General features: G+C 41.5%; 1 protein-coding gene and 1 non-coding gene across 3 annotated transcripts in view; both read right to left on the bottom strand.

Annotated features, from left to right (window-relative positions):
* Positions 1-15,495, bottom strand: part of RIPOR2 (RHO family interacting cell polarization regulator 2) — a 208,684-nt gene that overhangs the window by 65,604 nt on the left and 127,585 nt on the right. The window lies entirely within an intron of this gene.
* On the bottom strand, positions 3,471-3,577 carry LOC136130150 (U6 spliceosomal RNA). The gene has a single exon (XR_010656340.1). It is a non-coding gene; the product is annotated as a U6 spliceosomal RNA (small nuclear RNA).

The raw sequence follows: 15,495 nt of genomic DNA, 5'->3' as shown, positions 1-15,495 counted from the left end.
CTTTAACCCAGAAGTTTTAGCATCCACGGATAATTTTTGCCCAAATCAATTATTATTATGATGGTGGCAAAATGGTACTCTTTGAACTCAATCATTGTTTTCTACTGTAAGAGCTTTCTTGAATCCTTTTATTTATTTGTTTTTATTTATTTTCAGGACTGTCATCATGGATTCATGGATCCTTATTTTATTCAATGGGTTTGATCCATGACTATCATTTGATGCAAAAGCCAACTGTTTCTTGAAGCATTATCTGAGCAGATCAACCAGTTCAACCAGAGGGATCTTGCCTTGTGAACCACAAAACTTCCAACTATTTTTTGTTGTTGTACTTCTATTTTATTTATTTATTTTTTGTTTTCAAAGCTTGGGTTTTATTTTATTTTTTGATTTTTTAAAATAAATTTTTATTGGAGTATAGTTGATTTACAATGCTGTGTTAGTTTCTGCTATACAACAAAGTGAATCAGTTATACATATACATATATCCACTCTTTTTTAGATTCTTTTCCCATATAGGTCACTACAGAGTACTGAATAGAGTTCCCTGCACTATACAGTAGGTTCTTATTAGTTATCTATTTTATATATAGTAGTGTTTATATGTCAATCCCAATCTCCCAATTCATCCCTCCCCCCTTTCCCTCTTGGTAACTATAAGTTTGTTTTCTACATCTGTGACTCTTATTTCTGACAAAACTTCCAATTATTAATGGGAATTAACATACTCAGGGGCTCAGTGTATTATAATTATCTCCCTGAATGTTTCGTCTCTTTAATAAGCTACAAACTTCTTGAGTGTAGGTACCACCTGTCTGTACCAACTTCTTTCATGCTCAATACAGGGTAGAATAGAAAAGCATTGTCTCTGGAGCCAGGCTAACCCCAGGGTTCACCCAAGTTCTCTCTGAGCTCCAATTTTTCTTGTCAATAAAGTGAGTATAATAAGACCTAAGTCACCGATGTTATTGCAAGGAGAAAATGAGAAAACATATGTAAAAATCTTAGCGTGGAGTAATGGTCTTTTCTACTAACTAGAATGCGCCCTTTGAAGATATATCTGGCTTTTATCCATCAAATAGAATGCACTAATTATAAAACCATACATACTTTACAGGTGAAGAGATATACAGAAATCAAGTAATTTGACATTACTGCTCTCCTCTTTCTTCCTCTTTTATTTTATCTAAGCAATGACAGCAGAGAACTGTGAAGCTATTTTAAGGGTCTGGCTGAACCATTTGAAGAGTAAAGAAGAAACGTTAATTGCACATCTACTCACTGGGACAGTCAGTTGTAGGAACTTCTCGACAATTGACACCATTTCAGCCTGAGGAAGATGAAAACTCTATTTCTTCTTCCATTCTGGTGGATCAAATAAATGCAGGGGGAAGCAGCTGGCCTCACGATAATTAGAACAGAAATGACTCAGGACATAAAACTCGCTTAAATGTCAAGAGGGGTTAAATGGATTTTGACTAATGTTATAACTCATTTTAAAATGCAAAGTCTAGAACACTCGGAGACCCTCATTTGGTGCAAACTAGACATCAAAACAGGACCAACTGTTTCCTGGTTTGAAGGAAAAAGCATTTTGCACTTATTACCTAATTTTTTTTTAAACCTATTCAAAACCATGTACATCAAAGGGAAAATTTCTTCGAAACATGGTCCTCATAGACAGCTTGTCTGGTCCTGCTGAGAAAAACATACACCCACTACAAATCCTCATTATTTGATCATCAGATTCAAAAACAACACTCCAACATAGAAGAAAATGGTCCCATGCCTGGTGTTATCAACTCCTTCAGGCTTTTCTTGCATGTAGCCTGTTTACCCCTAGAGCTTGGCAACTCATTTCTAGCTAATGGTGATTGTTGCTTCTTTATTTCAAAACAGCATCAAAATGACACTGACATCTTCTATTGTTATTTGACTTTACTGAAATTACCATTTTTATAAGCTCATAGTTTTAATCATTTTCACTAGAATGGAGCTACATCTTTGGACATCTTAAAGAGAAAAAAAATCCTCAGGTCCTGGAAGAATGTACCCAGCGTAATCATGCACCACGTACCTTGCCCAGCATGGGTGACCAACACTGGCATTCATTTGCGGGCATGAGAGTCAGGTAGAAAATGGAACTGAACCTTATAATTAAGCTACAGGGTACAGTTCATCTCAGTGAAAGGAGAAGAAATCATCTTAAAGCTTTTCAGATATGGCCTACATAATCGAACAAATAGATTCTTCTTATGGTCAATTAATTTATTTCTGGCCATCCGAGCAATTAAACTGAATTGATGGAGGACTGACAATTTTATGTGATGGCAAATATAGGTCATTTGATCACAGCCTTTGTTTGCACTAGGAGGTTACAGTTAAGCCCTTGCTTAGGTAAAGCAATGGACTTAAAACTAAGGCAGTCTTTTCAAAGTCAAGTTACACTTGTCATTTTGTTCCTGTTGTTATGACAACACTTTTAAAAGCAGCACTTCAAACGCTTAGCATTCAGGCATCTTATTATAGACTTGAATATAATATATGAGGGTATAAAGTGCAGCTCGCAGGGGTTTTAAAGGGACCAAGGGACGCAGGGTTAGAACACCTGGATGCCTTCTCAGCTTTGGCCCCTGGAGCTCCTTAACTTGGCTTTTTCTACTAAAAAAAAAGAAAAAAAAGAAGTGAGGGCTCATCCAGAGGAGGGAAGATGAAAGAATTTATGTGGGAAGATATGCATTATTATTCACAGTCTCTGTTCTGATTCTCTTGATTACAGCCTGCGTCATGCAGTTTTTAGAAGTCTGTAAATGATGGCGTGTGCTGATCAACTTCGGGTGCTTATTGTTAGCTATTGGAATGATTCACTTATGTAACTGTAACTTTATAGAAAGACTTCTCATAACGCAGACTTATTATGAAAATTAATAATCGATACTGGGAGCCTGGGATTGACACATATACATTATTGGTACTATGTATAAAATAGACAACTGATGGGAACACACTGTATAGCACAGGGAGCTCTACCTAACGCACTGTGGCAACCTAAACGGGAGGGAAGTCCAAAAGGGAGGGGATATCTGTATGCGTATGGCTGATTCATTTTGCTGTGCAGTGGGGGCTAACGCAACATTGTAACCATCCTCCAATAAAAATTAATTTTAAAAAATCGATAAAAGGATAGTGGTATCAGAGTGAATCTACCACATGAAGCAATGACCTGCTGTGTTTGCACTACAGTCTGATAAAAGCACAAAAATGTCTGTTAAATCTTATGTTGTAAGTTTTTCAACTGAAGTATAGTTGATTTATTAAAATCTTGTGTTAGTTTCAGGTGTACAGCAACGTGATTCAGTTATACATATATTTTTTCAGATTATTTTCCGTTATGTTATTACAAGATATTGAACATAGTTCCCTGTGTTATACAGTGAATCTTTATTGCTTATCTATGTTATGTATAATAGAAAAATACAGAACGCTTCACGAATTTGCATGTGATCCTTGCGCAGGGGCCGCGCTCATCTTCTCAGTCTTGTTCCAATTTTAGTATATGTGTTGCCGAAGTGAGCACTAATTTTTTGTTGTTGTTTTTTAAGCAACATACAGATAAAAGAATGTTTTTATTAAGGAAATGAGCTAGTTGAATGCTGGCACTTTCCAATCACTATGTACTAAAAGGGGGACATTTATCTGCCTTGTTAATTCTCTCTGCCTTAAAGTAAATTTCTCTGATAATTTTACCTTGGTCTCCTTAGACCTGTGGCGTTCTGTCTGAAGTCACGTGAATTATTACCAAACAAAGTAGAGGTGATAAAAAACAGGAGGATGCAAACGATAACATTTCAGAAAAACTCAGTGTCAGAAAGTTACTCTGGTTCGAATAGAATAAGGCTGTGTATGAATGTGCCATCACATGCCAGCAGTTTCAAAGCTGAGTGGTTTCCCAGGGGCCTGTACACGTGTTCTCTGAATGGTAATTTTAGCAAATTAAACTGCTATAATAGGGATAGTGGTTTCATTACTGGTCCTTGCTGCTGCATACCAAGAAGGTGGTCATATTAACAACATCTGCTGAGTTATTTTTGTTTGCCAAAATCAAATAATTTATAACCAGAATGCAAAGCAGTTAGGTATAGCGATGTGCAAATACCTAGATTATCAACAAAGCAGAATTATGTTCCTTTTTATGGTACACCAAGGGTGTAAAATAATTTCTTACTATCCCTTGCTCTGTCCAGAGGATGTGAAGCTGTAGAAACAGGAATGAAGCAAAAAGTCCGTTTAATCCTTAGCTTAAAGTACAATTTAGTGCAAAGAAAGAACAAATGTTTATGGATCCCACACTGGACCCATCAACATATGGCAAATTCCCAACAGCAAAGACAAAAGAATACATTACGGGCTTATTTGTACACATGTGAAATGCCATATTACTTGGATTCTGAGCCCAAAGGCACTGTCAGGATGCTTCCCCTCTCAGATGCCCACATAACTCCTAAAATCACACCAAGCTCCCACTCAACTAGCAAATTAACTTCTGCTCTTAGCTGTCTGTGACCCTTTGCCCATTCATGCCCTTAGCCAATCTACCTAGAGGGGAGTCAGATCCATTTTTATAGAGCAGGAAAAAGAGGGGTTGGAAGACTTTTCCCAAGGCAACCTGTCTCCCTTACCACACCACTCCATCATCTGACTCTCACCAGTTTCAACCCTGTTCTAGGCCATTCCCTGTGAATTCACTCCATCCTCTGGGTCACAATAGAATTGTTTGAAGGGATACTTTCTATCTTCTGGGACTCAAATCTCACTCTGAAATGCTTGGCTTTCTTTTGGCTCTGTGTTTTAAATTTTGTCTCTGGTTCACTAGTGAGAAAGTGGATTTATCCATTTTCTTGCGTCCTTAGCCACTGTCTCCACCACCCCACCCATCTGGTCAGCCTGGGCGAAGTTATAAAAAGTAGAGTGAGAGCGAGTGATTCTTTGGTCAGCCTGGGAGGAATAAAGCAGGTAATAGGCTTTCTCTGGACAGATCTTCTCAGGGCTTCAGACTCCCTACTCATCAAATCATTTATTCATGGGAAAAAAGGGAGGAAAAAGGACAAGAGACTCAAAAGACATACCATCTTGATGCAATGTGTGGACCCTGTTTTAATCATGATGACAAACCTAATGAAAAAAGTCTTTTTTTTTTTTTTTGTGGTACGCGGCCTCTCACTGCTGTGGCCTCTCCTGTTGCAGAGCACAGGCTCCGGACGCGCAGGCTCAGCGGCCATGGCTCATGGGCCCAGCCGCTCCACGGCATGAGGGATCTTCCTGGACAGGGGCACGAACCCGTGTCCCCTGCATCGGCAGGCAGACTCTCAACCACTGCGCCACCAGGGAAGCCCGAAAAAAGTCATTTTTGAGACACTTGGGACATTTTAATATGGATTAGGTATTAGACGATACTAAGGAAATATCGCTCATTTTGTTAGGTGCAAAATGGAATTAGGATCATGCAGGAAAATGTCCACACTTTTGAGATGCCCATGGAAGCTTGTAGGAGTGAAATGACATACGGTCTAGATTTACTTTAAGATGCTTTAATAACAACAATAACAAAAGGGATGGATGAAGCAAGTGTGGAAAATTCTTGACAATCATTCTACTCGGTGATGGGTTTTTAGGAATTTGTTATCCCATTTTCTTTATTAACATGCATATTTGAACATTTTAATTTATTGGATGTCTACTGGCCCAGTGCTGATGTAAGAAGGCAATCCCAAATAGTGTACGGGTGTCAGGGCCCGCATCTAGCATGAAGCAAGCAAGTATAGTGTCGGAGACAGTAATTCTTAACCTTCACCCGCTTTATGGAGCACTTTAGAACTCAGGGAAGGTAAGAATGGGAGATGCAGGATGAATGCAATACATGATAATCCCTGTCCTCCTCGAATCTCGGTGCGGGTAAAGATGAGGTCACAGAGAAGGGAAACTTGTCTATTTTCTCTAGAAGGAGAGGGAGATTTGGTTTAGCCTTTTTCCTTGGTGAGTCGACCCAATCCCACTTGGAAGCAAACAAGAAGCCTATCATTTGACCACATTGGTGGTCAAATTAACTGGCTTTAAGAAGTTCCAGATCCACCTAATTTTCCATTCCTCCCAGACCAACATCTGTGTCAGCACAGAAACCCCCAAACTGGGACCATCTCTCTTAGACATGGAGCAGATTAACAGGGAAAGGAACTGTGTGGTCAGGGGGCCTCAGATTTTGCCTCCGTCCTCTGGCTTGTAGGAAGAAGCTCGTGGGAATATTCTGAGGCTTTCACCATGGACAAGGGCACAGAGGGGTCTAAGGCCGCTAGGACTTGAGAAACAAATGCATACTTTGAACAAACTGGCAGCACTGAGCTCAGTAGCATTAGTCATGCAAAAATGAAAAGATGAAATAATCTCTGTGTAGGGAAGTTAGGTGTTCAAGCCAACTGACAGAGGCCTTATCCACCATATGGAGCACCCAAAGAATTTAGTACCTCATGCTAAATTTAGAAGACTTTGGAACAGGTGACCCTTTGGGGAATAAAAATAAACAGAATGGTGCATCTTTTGGTGGCCACACAGCTGTCTGTAGTATCACCTAATGAGGAGACGCATAATAACATTTCATGTTTGTAGATTGCTCTTTTCCAAATGTTTTGACATCTATATCCTGACAGCAACCCTGTAAATTAGGTACGACAATTACCATGATTCCTAGGTAAGGAAATTGACCTGTAGACAACTGTTCCAACAAGGCTGTTGGCAGAACCAGAACTAGCATTGGAGTTTCTACCACCCACATGTGGCCTTGCTTCTACTCATCTCTATTTTCCTTTAGCCGAGAAAGCAGAATTCCTCCTCTAGTTTTCTTTGCCTGTTTCTTTTTCTTTTCTTTTTTTTTAAATTTGGCCGCGCTGCGTGGCTTGCAGGATCTTAGTTCCCCGACCAGGGACTGAACCCACACCCTTGGCAGTGAGAGCGCAGAGTCCTAACCACTGCACCGCCAGGGAATTCCCTTCTTTGCCTGCTTCTTAATGTGACTTTCCTTCAATTGGAGTGGAGGGTCACCAGTACTCAGAATGCCCTGTGGCCCCAAAGACGTCATTAATCAGGTCTGATCAGGTGCTCAGAGGGTTCAGGAACAATTGATCTTTGTCTCACTGTCACTCTCCTTGCTTTTTATTTTCTTATTCCATAACCTTTCCCCACAATGAGATGCTCATTGTAACATAGTATAACATAGTATAACAATAATAACAGCATTTTAGATTCAACAAAAATAAATGGGTAATCCTTGCTATTCAGGAGTAATGCCTTGTACCTTAAACTCTTGTGGCTAAATCCAGAAAGTTCAGTTTTGACTAAACCCAGAACTGAATTATTGGGTTTATTTGAAGATATTTACCACATTAAAATAAATATTTAACCTATATCTCAGCCTCTGCACCTTCCTATTGATATAACTATCAATAACATCTAGAAAGAGCCTAATATAATTTAGAGAGTCTCAAACCTGGCTGCGTATTAGAAGTTCCTGGAGTTTAAAAATGTGATTGTTGGGCTTCCCTGGTGGCGCAGTGGTTGAGAGTCCGCCTGCCGATGCAGGGGACACGGGTTCGTGCCCTGGTCTAGGAAGATCCCACATGCCGCGGAGCGGCTGGGCCCGTGAGCCATGGCCGCTGAGCCTGCGCGTCCGGAGCCTGTGCTCCGCAACGGGAGAAGCCACAACAGTGAGAGGCCCGTGTACCGCAAAAAAAAAAAAAAAAATGTGATTGTCTGAGCCTCATCCCCAGAGATTTTGTTTTAATTGATCTGGGGTGGAGCCTTGCCAGAGATACTTCAAACAATCTTCCCAGGGTTTAATTTTTCTCTGTGCACACAGTATACCATAATCTTGATCACATCTGCCTTCCATTCTTTCAATATGTAAAAAATTGAGTCACGATTAATGTTCTTTAGTCATTTGATTCCAACTCCACTACAAGAAATATTTGAAAAAGGCATTGTAGTCTTTACCAGAAACACAGGACAAAATTGTCTCTCTTATTTAGTGGCAAAAAGGAACGGCTCTGAGAAGCTTAGGATTTCAAAGAAAAAAACTTTTCCACTGTTGTAAAGACTCAAAAGTAACTGCCTATCAGGACTGGAACCCATGGTCCTCTAATCTTCTGTTTTCCAATTGTGTGCTGACAAAGCAAATGAGCCTTGCATCTCAGGGCTGCTGAGACCAGAGAATTCACCCTGCCTGGGTTTGTGGCCCGGCAGTACCACTTTATATTGTGTAGCCTTGATGGGTTGCTTAACCTCTCCAGACCTTAACTGCCTCATCTGTAAAATTGGGAAAAGAACCAAACTCATAGTTTGCTGTGAAAATTAAATAGGTTACTGAATTAAAGCGCTTCGAACAGTAAATAGCATCCGCTATTCTTATCGTTACAATGATGAGGATGTATTATCAAGTTGTCTCCAGTTTAATGAGGTCTGGATGGAGACTTCTGTGCATCTCCCAGAGGAGAAATCTTTCAAAGGAGGTTGATTTCCTGAGCTTTATAATTTACCTAGGATCTCATTTATAGTACTGTGCATTCTCAGGTGTCTTGAGAGTCGAATTAGCTGAGCTAGGGTTCAACTGGAGAGACTATATAATATCTGCAGAGGGGGTAAAAAAAATAGTTGATTCTTCCTAAATAAAAAAATGCGGTTGGTATTAAATATGGCACAAGATCCTAGGATATTTTACCACCAAGCAGGCATTTTTAAGAGTTGATTTTCTATGGTATGATTTGTGAGCTTTTCAGTGGACGCCCTCCAGACAACCAGCTGCTCTGAACATTTTCTTTTTTGAAGGGTGTCGTTCACACTGTGTGTTTCTCAAACCTCATCCCAAGACTTTGGAATCGAAAGTACAGAGAACGTTAAATGTGGGTGCTGAGTACAATCCAGTGGGATGAGCAGAATGTGGAATGTGAACTGGGCAAGGTCTTAAAAAAAATGACATGCATTCACGTAAGAATGTATTTTGATCCCTAGGAGGGACAAATTTTTCTCTGTACCAAAAATATACCATTTGGCACGATGGGTTTATTGTTTCCGAGTCAGCAGTGTGGGTGTTCCAGCCCCAAGAGCAGATGCCCTCCAACTGTTCGGCTTGGGGTATTCAGGGTAAAGAGCAAAAGGGGGCAACAGTATGGACAGGTGGCTGGACACAGCCAGCCACTGCACCCCCTACCCTCCTGCCACCTTCCAGAGCTGGATTTCAGACCATGCTGTGTGCCACAATTAATATTCTCAGCAGGGAAGGGCAGTATCAAATGTATCAGTTATGTTTCTGTTAGCACTTCCAGAGTCAAGGAAAATGGTTTAAGTGGGAGCATTTGTCTTAGTGAATGAGAATAAACTTAACACGTGTGTATATATGTTACGTATTTCCTGAGAGTCAGCTCAGAGGCAATGTCATGCCATCACAGCTCTAATTAACAGAGGTTCTTAAGTTAGACAGAATCTTAGAGATTGCCACAGTCAGCGTCTTTGTACACAACAGAGAGGAGCCGCAAGTAAAAGCAAGGGAGCAGCAGGATCCGGAAGCTTAAACACACACGTGCACACACAGACACCTCAAGTTGTGTGGTGTGTGGTTAGACCATCAGTCTGCAGTCACACAATTGGTGTGAATTTCCTCTTTGGAACAATGACCTCTGCTCAGTTTCTTCTTCCCTAAAATGGGGCTCATAATATTTACATCGTTAAGTTATTGGGAGGACTAAGGGACATCGAGCCTGTAAAGTGTAATGCCAGGCACAGAGTATACACTCAGTAAAACAGATGCCTGCGACCACCACCACCATCATCATCAACATCAAGGTCAAGGATATAAAGACAAATAGCCTTACCTAAGCAATGAAAGTTTTATGCTCTTCATTTTGCTAATCAGGTTGGTCGCGCTGAAACCTAAGATCTCAAGCGCTGAATTCTGGCACTGTAATAAGATTATCATGAAGTTGCAACTCAATTGTCTCAGCCGGGCTCCGCTGTGAGAACATGTAGGCAGGGAGGAGTCACCCTCAACTCCTTCTGCTAACCTTGCCTGAAGACAAAAACCTGATTATGGCATGCAACTTTGCCTTAGAAAAGTTGAATCTCTCTTTTTTTTTGTCCAAAACAGAGCAATTGAAGGCCAACTATACATATTTCTTTTTCTCTTCATGAAGTTTCCTTTGATTGCTCCTTTTGGATCTTTAGGAGAACCTGATGGAGGGATAAGAAAATAAGAGTGAAGGTCGACGTGCAAAGTGTCGACTTTTGAACTTCACTGCGATGCTCTGGTTTAACGAGCTCAAATTAACCTCCTCTGTGTCAGTTCCCACATAAGACATTTCTTTTATAATTCATAATGCTGGGGTAATTGGCCCTCCGAGGAACTGCAGTATTTTGCATGTCCATCTTCCTGATAGCAGTAACTTCAGTGATAACCGAGTATGTATCCGTTTTGGTCTGGCTACAACGAAGCTCAGAGCAAAACGTGCTGCTCAACTGTAGCATAAACATTAATTTTTTAAAGTTAGAATACTGACTTTCTGAGCTCCTTTTGATACTTATTCTCTTTTTTAATTGTGTATTATTGTAACCTAAAATGTTTGAAAGGTTATGGAGAATAATTTTTTTTAATAAACTTTAACCAAGTCTTGTTCTTCTCCCAATTACCATAGATGAATTCCAAGAGGCTTTAACAGCTATCTATTGCTTGACAAAAATCACAAGGATATTTCCATCTGTGTCCACTCATCGTCCCATAATTTGTTGCAGCTGTTTGTTTCGGTTTTAGTTTTTGGAAGCCACTGGATCCCAGAGGTTCCAGACAATGAGGAAACTACCAATCATTATTATAAATCCCCCATAAATCTTGATAAATGAAATAATCATCATTCCCATTGAGTTATTCCCATAAAAGAAATTTTACTCAGGCTAACATAGGGCCCATGAAGATAATTTCTCTTGCACTGATTTGAAAAATGGACACTTCTGGAAAAGATCAAACAGGAGTTAAGGGCTTCCCTGGTGGTGCAGTGGTTGAAAGCCCGCCTGCTGATGCAGGGGATACGGGTTTGTGCCTCGGTCCGGGAAGCTCCCACATGCCGCGGAGCGGCTGGACCTGTGAGCCATGGCCGCTGAGCCTACGCGTCCGGAGCCTGTGCTCCGCAATGGGAGAGGCCACAAGAGTGAGGGGCCCGCGTACCGAAAAAAAAAAAACAAAAAAAAACCAGGAGTTAAGTCAGGGAATCAAAGCTTTTGTTCGGAAAATGATATTCAAATGCAGTCAGTCCGAATCTGAGAACTCTACTTGTGATGCAAATCAAAGGCAAAAAATACTTCTGTTTGGCCTTCCCTGGTGGCGCAGTGGTTGAGAGTCCGCCTGCAGATGCAGGGGACGCGGGTTTGTGCCCTGGTCCAGGAGGATCCCACGTGCCGCGGAGCGGCTGGGCCCGTGAGTCATGGCCACTGAGCCTGCGCGCGTCTGGAGCCTGTGCTCCGCAACGGGAGAGGCCGCAGTGGTGAGAGGCCTGCGTACCGCAAAAAAAAAGAAAATGAAAGAATACTTCTGTTTAACAAACCAATGCAATTTTGCACATCACACACACTGGTTACCGCTTTAAGTCTTTTCTGAGAGAGGGATAGAACGGTGAACCATGCATGGATTAACCAGCTCTGACACTATTCATTTCCTTCAACTGCAGGTAATTATCCTGTATAATTCTCCTATGCATAAATTAAACTGCATGAATTAACAATGATCTTGTTTTCCTACATTCAGTAATTAAGACAAAATTGAACAAGGGACACTTTACATGTGGGTATGGATTAGACAATAATCCTTCTAAAAGGGAAGGAATGACTCCTTTTTTCTCCCAAGTTTGCTTTTTCTCCATTTCCCTCCCCTTTTGTGGGGTTTTCAGATCGGAGGCATTGCGAAGGACAGTTGTTTCCATGAGGAAAGGGAAGGCTTGCCACTGACACACATCACTTATCAGGACGCATTGTCTACTCAGTGGAAAAGTGTCTGTTTCCCTGTGATAGGGTACCTCTCAGCACAGGCACACTGCTTACTTAGCAGGACTAATGAACCTTTTGGCTGGATGATGTGAAAAAGCTTCTCAGTGATTACAGTAAAGTCCTGAAGTGTCTCATTAATGCCTCGATATCAACTAAGACTCTCAACCTGAAAATTGCATGGACCATCTGAGTACTGAGTAACTAAGCCAAGTGATCTGGCAACCACAATCCAGCTCAGTTCTGTGGGAGAACTCAGGCTTATGGAACATGCTACTAACCGGCAGTTACAGGAGCTCTGAATCTGGGGTCTTTGTATATTTACATCCACAGCTACAGCCCAGAGTGATACCAGGCGGCCCAGATTTAAAACTGTACTCTGTCTTTACTGATTTTTCTGAACCTCAGTTCTCTCATCTATAAAGTACAGATGATAATAGTAATTACCTTGGGGTCACTGAGAGAATTCAGTGAATGAATACATGTTCCTGGCATATTGGAAATGCTATTAAATGATAGCTATTATTAATATTATTATATAAAACATTTTATTTAGATTTGATGTTTCACTACAGAAGAGGGGCTTTATGTCAACATGCGATATGAGATACATGTGGACACATATGTAATTCAGAAATTGGGTTTATTTTTAAAACTTGCAATGGCTTCAGACTTCCCTGTGCTTTCATTCAGTATCACATAATTTACTTAAGGGGAGAAGATGCAAGGAACATCTTTTTTTTTTTTTTTTTGCGGTACGCGGGCCTCTCACTGTTGTGGCCTCTCCCGTTGCGGAGCACAGGCTCCGGACACGCAGCTCAGAGGCCATGGCTCACGGGCCCAGCCGCTCCGCGGCAGGTGGGATCCTCCCAGACTGGGGCACGATCCCGCGGCCCCTGCATCGGCAGGTGGACTCTCAACCACTGCACCACCAGGGAAGCCCAGGAACATCTTTTTTGTACGCAGAATCTACATGCAAGGTCTACCTGCACTTATTTCCCCTCAGTTAGACTGTAAAGGAGTGAGACTCATTCCTTAAATGAAAACTACACATTCTTTCAATATTTTTTTTCAGTACCTCTAGCTTGATAACTGTATATTCACATATTTGAAAGCACCTTGAGTTAATGTAGCCCCTTAGCCTCTTCCTGCTTTGGCTGTTTTCTTCCATCAGTGGCAAAAGAGCCATTTTGCAATACTCAGAGCCAAAAAAAGTTACATCTGGAAAATATATTAATGTGAAGAAACACACTTTGAGGATCTAAAAAAATAGTAATAAATAACCCTTAAAAAAGAAACAGCACATGCCATTTCTATCCTATTTTCGGCCAAAGGCCATTTGACAAAATTCAAAGGGCAAGCTTTTTTAGGGATGTCATGGGAGCCTGCAAAGGGAGCAGTTCCTGACCTTTCTTATGTCATTATCGGGGCAGGTTTCCACTTGCAAAATACAGTGTCAAACTGACATCATTAGTCAGGTAGTAAGAGAAAATAGTCATGCTTCAGGCTCTCAATGAATTGGGCTTCAAATAGGCCATATTTTGGTGACTGAAGATGGTGGGCAGGCAGAACAAATCACCCCTCCCTCTCTCCAGCTTAACATTGATTTTGCTACAAAGGCCAGTTGAATGGATATTCTGGGGTGGCAGACGCCAAATGGGAGTGAGAACAGCTCAGCACTAACCCAGCCTCTTAGACATACTGGCACCGTGATTTTGGACAAGCCTTTTGTTTTGTTTCCTAATTGGTGAAGCCAGGGACATTAATGTTCGTCCTGCATACATCATGGGGTTCTCTGGTTGAAATGGGATAACGGATGTGATGAAAGTTGTTGAAGACTGCAAAAACCCGCAGAAATATAAGGTACTATGACTTAGACCAATGTATGATTATGTACCATTTCCGAGGGGACCTTGAACTTGAACTTCAGGAGCAGTAAACTTTGGGTATCAAGGAAGGTATCAAGGTATCAAGGTATCAAGGTATCAAAAAAGAAGTGGTAGAAAAAGAAAGAAGAGCAGTCAGCCTGCTGGGGAGGAGGGCTAACACACTTCATTGTGTGTTAGTCCGGCTGTGTTTCATCTCTTTTTCTCCATCTCCTAAGTGGGTCCCAAATTTGACGACACTCCCCAAAGTAAAGATTTGCAGCGCATCTACCTGCCACACTGAGGCAATTCTACTATCAAAAGAAGTTACCAGGAGTCTTGCTTATTCACACGTTGAATTAGCCAGTTTGAAATTCTTTCTCAATGCTACCAATTCCCCTTTCCTAAATCCTCCCCCAATAAACCAACCAACAAACTGCTTCTGATACATATTTTAAGAATGAGTTTCTTAGGCCAATATTCTACAGCAAGAGAACGTGGGCTTTAGATTTGGTTATTCTACTACTGACAACTGTCACACTATTTACCTCACAGTGAAGAAATCTGATAGGAATAACACAAGATTGTGGTTTTAACTGACATTTTTTCTGCATCCGACAGCATGGACCAATCCGGTTATTTATTGCTGCGTGACAAATCATCCCCAAATTCAGTGGCCTAAAACAACAAGAGTGAGTCAGGAGCTGGGAAGGGCTCTGCTGGACAGTCTGGCTCAAGGTCTACCATGCAGTCAGATGGTGGCTGGACATGGAGCAGTTGGGACCAGAGAAGCTGGGGACTGGCCAGGCATCTCTCTCTCTCCTTGTGATGCCAGGCCTCTCCATGTGGCTGGTTAGTTTGGGCTTCCTCACAGCATGGCAGCCTCAGGATAGTCAGGTAGCTTACGTGGTGGCTGACAGCTTCAAGGGCTAATGAGAAGCTGAGTTATCTTTTGTGATCTAGCCTTAGAAGTCACATTCCCTATTAGTCCAGAGAGTCAGGTTTTTGAGCGGAGAAACAAAGGCCTCATTTCTCAATGGGAAGAGTATCAAAGTCACTGTGTAGGAAGGCCTGTAGGGTGGAAGATACTGTTGAGGCCGCCTTTGGAAAATATAGTCTGCCATACAGACTGACTGTATAAAGTTGAGATAAGTTGTAGAATGTCAATAATTATCCCTGATACTGATACTTACATACAATCTCTCCTTACTACCACCCTGCCAGCGACAGCTAATAGATCAGATAGTAACTTCTAGTTCGGTAAAACAGGCAACTATTCTGATGCCTTCTCTTCCCCTCCCCCTTGTGCCTTAATGACTTAATAACACTTGTTAAACTTCCCAAAAATCTCAGGCATCCAATTCTGTTCTGCCATATTTACACGCCTCCGTCCCTCAGGGCACTGTGCATATACACCTGTGGCTCCCCGGGCTCCCCATGTGCTCCCACGGCAGCTGCACTGGATATGAGTGATTGGCATTCAATGTCATTCCAACCCCATCCTGGTGCCTTCTAGTACCGAAGCCCAGAAGCTGAAAACAGTTTTGAGAATCCCCTGCAG

This window comes from Phocoena phocoena, chromosome 10, assembly GCF_963924675.1.
Source record: "Phocoena phocoena chromosome 10, mPhoPho1.1, whole genome shotgun sequence".
Classification (NCBI taxonomy): Eukaryota; Metazoa; Chordata; class Mammalia; order Artiodactyla; family Phocoenidae; genus Phocoena; species Phocoena phocoena.
The sequence above is the reverse complement of the archived record's forward strand: the minus strand, read 5'-3'. Positions and strand labels throughout refer to the sequence as shown.